Raw genomic sequence first — 4,073 nt, forward strand, 5'->3', positions numbered from 1 at the left:
CTTAATGATCAATCTGTATCTTTGAGTTCTAATGATTTTCCCACTTCACCAGTCTCTAGAATAAACTTACAAGATTCCTAAGTCTTTGGATTTATTACTATTCTTAAAAGCTTCCATCTGTAAAGCACCTTTGCCAAAGGCCTTTGAAGCAAGTCGTACTACCAGTATGACTTGTTTTTACCGGGAAGTGAATGATCTCGTCTTATGCCGTCGAGTCATTTCCGACCCACAGCAACGCCACTGACACATCTCTCCCAGAATGTCCCGCTCTCCATGAGCAATCGTTCTGGTAGTGTATCATAGTGCTTTTGGTAAAAATCCAGAAGAGGTTCACCTCTGCCTCCTTGCACGCAGTAAACTCGAGTATCTGCCCTTGACTCTCTCCGATGCCGCTACTGGCCGCACGGGTGAGTTTTGACTGGAAGCAGATTGCCTTCCACTCACTAGCCACTGGCCAAGCTAGGAATGGAATGGGTAGGTCTCTGCTTGACTCTCCCTCCCATAGCCGAGACAGGTAGAGTACTGGAAACTCTCCAGATGTGACTTCGAGAGGGGAAAATAAATTACCTACGGGGAAAACAGTAGAGTAGAGGGATATGCATGCAAAGTGCCGAGGGGCTGAGGTGAGATTCAAGTAGACTTCTGTTCTCTATCTATACTCACTCCCTTGGTGAACTCTTTCGCTCCCACGGCTTCAACTATCATCTCTACGCTGATGACACCCAAATCTACATCTCTGCCCCTCTTCTCTCTCCCTCCCTTCAGGTTCGGGTCTCCTCCTGCCTTCAGGACAACTCCATCTGGATGTCTGCTCGCCATCTAAAACTCAATATGTCCAAGACTAAACTCCTTATCTTCCCTCCCAAACCCTGCCCTCTCCCTGACTTTTCCATCACTGTAGACAGCACTACCATCCTTCCCATGTCACAAGTCCACAACCTTGGTGTCCTCCTCGACTCCGCTCTCTCGTTCACCCTTCACATCCAATCTGTCATCAAAACCTGCCGATCTCACCTCCGCAATGTCGCCAAGATCCGCCCTTTCCTCTCCATCCAAACCGCTACCCTGCTCATTCAATCTCTCATCCTATCCCGACTGGATTACTGCATCAGCCTCCTCTCTGATCTCCCATCCTCCTCTCTCTCCCCACTTCAATCTATACTTCACGCTGCTGCCCGGATCATCTTTGTGCAAAAATGCTCTGGGCATGTCACTCCCCTCCTCAAAAATCTCCAGTGGCTACCAATCAACATACACATCAGGCAAAAACTCCTCACTCTCAGCTTCAAAGCTCTCCATTACCTCGCCCCCTCCTACCTCACCTCCCTTCTCTTCTCCTACAGCCCAGCCCGCACCATCCACTCTTCTGCCGCTAACCTCATCACTGGGCCTCGTTCTCTCCTGTCCCACTATCGACTCCCGGCCCACGTCCTTCCCCTGGCCTGGAATGCCCTCCCTCCACACATTCGCCAAATTAGCTCTCTTCCTCCCTTCAAAGCCCTACTGAGAGCTCACCTCTTCCAGGAGGCCTTCCCAGACTGAGCCCCCTTTTTCCTCTCCTCCTCCCCATCCCCCCTGCCCTACCTCCTTCCCCTCCCCAGAGCACTTATATATATTTGTACAGATTTATTACTCTATTTATTTTACTTGTACATATTTACTATTCTATTTATTTTGTTAATGATGTTCATATAGTTATAATTCTATTTGCTCTGATGATTTTAACACCTATCTATATGTTTTGTTAACTGTCTCCCCCTTCTAGACTGTGAGGCCATTGTTGAGTAGGGACCGTCTCTATCTGTTGCTGACTTGTACTTCCCAAGAGCTTAGTACAATGCTCTGCACACACTAAGCACTCAATAAATATGATTGAATGAATGAATGAATGAAAAGTAACCAGGGAATGCCTCCTAGAGGTGGTGTTTAAGGTGGGTTTTGAAGGAAGGGAGGGACAGGCTTTGAAATAGCAGAGAGGGAAGATCACGTGAGGTAAGGTAGGGAGATGGTTATGTGTAATGAATCAATTAATCAATCCTATTTAATGAGCACCCACCTAGCGCATATGCATTCTATCAATGAATATTACTTAAAGAGTACCTACCTTGTGTAGTGAACTGTACTAAATGCTTCTAAAAATGCAGTTCAGTAACAGACATGCTTCCTGTTTCCGAGGATCTTAAAATCTAATGGGAGAGACTGACAAAAAGTCATTCACAAAAACCTGGAGAGAAAGAAACTATGTGACACCTGCAGATAGCAGATCAATAAATCAATCAGAGGTATTTATTGAGCAAAGCACCGTACTAAGCACTTGAGAGAGTGTAACAGAGCATTCATTCAGTTGTATTTATTGAGCACTTACAATTTGCAGAGCATTGTACTAAGCGCTTGGGACAGTACAATACAACAATAAAAGGAGACAATCCCTGGCCACAGTAAGCTCACAGTCTAGAGGTGGGGGAGTGACAGAGATCAGTACAAGTGAACAGTCAATATAAGTAAATAAAATTACAGATATATATGTAATTGCTGTGGGGTGGGGAGAGGTGGGAAGAGCGAGTCAGGGTGATGCAGAGGGAGTGGAAGAGAAGGAAATGTGGGGCTTAGTCTGAGAAAGTCTTTTGGAGGAGATGTGCCTTCAGTAAAACTTAGAAGTGGGGAAGAGTAATTGACAAACTTGAGGAGGTAGGGAATACCAGGCCAGAGGCAGGACATGGGCGGCGGCGAGACAAGTGAGATAGAGGCACAGTGAGAAGGCTTGCCCCAAAGGAGTGAAGAGTGAGGGCTGGGTTGGGAGAAGGAGAGAAGGGAGGTGAGGTAGGAGTGGGCAAGGTGATGGGGAGCCAAAGGTGAGGAGATTTAGTTTGATATAGAGGTGGATAGGCCACAACTGGAGATTTTGGAGGAGGGCGGTTACATGCTCTGAACATTTCTGTAGAAAGGTAATCCAGGCAGCAGAGTTAAGTATGGACTGGAGTCAAGAGAGGCAGGAGGTTGGGGAAGTCAGAAGGGAGGCTGATGCAGTAAACTAGGTGGGCTAGGATGAGTAATAGCACTAAATGTGGTAGTGGTTTGATTGGAGAGGAAAGGGCAGATTTTAAAATCATTTTAGATTTTAGAGCAAGTAGATGCAACCTTGCCCTGAAGGAGCTAACAGTCTAGTGGAGGAGTATGAATCGATAAAAGATAAAAGGATGATAAATAAAGAAATAAATAAATAAACGATGTATGTAAATGCAAGGGGAAGGGAAAGAAACATGAGTGGTAAAAGTAGTTTTTGGTGGATGGTTTCATTGTGCTTAGAACAGTGCTTAGTACATAGTAAGCACTTAAAAATACTATTATTCTTATTCTTATTATTATTATTATTATTATTATTATTATTGACCAGAGAAGGGAAAGTCAAGGTATAAGAGGTGTGTAATAATTTTGCTTGACAGGTGTCAAAGACATACACTGGGGTGTCTTGGGGGAAGAGAAGAGTCAGGTAAGAGGTAAAATGGACTATCTCAAAGCTCGTTTTCTGGTGTTTAGGGTTTTTTTTAATTCAAGAATTAATTAATAGAAAGCTCTTGAGATTGTTAGGGCCAAGAGCTATGTAATTAGACCAATATTTTAAGATATTTCATATAAATATGAAATGTACCTATATTTAATATACATATATATGTCTGTACATTTATAATAATGATGATGGCATTTATTAAGTACTTACTATGTGCAAAGCACTGTTCTAAGCACTGGGGAGGTTACAAGGCGATCAGGTTGTCCCACAGGAGGCTCACAGTCTTAATCCCCATTTTACATATGAGGGAACTGAGGCCCAGAGATGTTAAGTGACTTGCCCAAAGTCACACAGCTGACAAATGGTAGAGCTGGGATTTGAACCCACAACCTCTAACTCCAAAGCCCGTGCTCTTTCCACTGAGCCATGCTTCTTCTCTAAATAATAATAATGATAGCATTTGTTAAGCGCTTACTATGTTCCAAGCACTGTTCTAAGTACTGGGGAAGATACAAGGTAATGAGGTTGTCCCACACGGGGCTCACATTCTTAATCCCAATTTTAC

At 44.1% G+C, this 4,073-nt stretch overlaps 1 non-coding gene across 1 annotated transcript; it reads right to left on the reverse strand.

Moving 5' to 3' along the window:
- Nucleotides 1–417: 417 nt before the first annotated feature.
- On the reverse strand, nt 418–555 carry LOC119924977. Its single transcript, XR_005449651.1, has one exon. It is a non-coding gene; the product is annotated as a small nucleolar RNA SNORA7 (small nucleolar RNA).
- Between the last annotated feature and the right edge of the window lie 3,518 nt (nt 556–4,073).

This window comes from Tachyglossus aculeatus, chromosome 2 (assembly GCF_015852505.1).
Source record: "Tachyglossus aculeatus isolate mTacAcu1 chromosome 2, mTacAcu1.pri, whole genome shotgun sequence".
Lineage (NCBI taxonomy): Eukaryota > Metazoa > Chordata > Mammalia > Monotremata > Tachyglossidae > Tachyglossus > Tachyglossus aculeatus.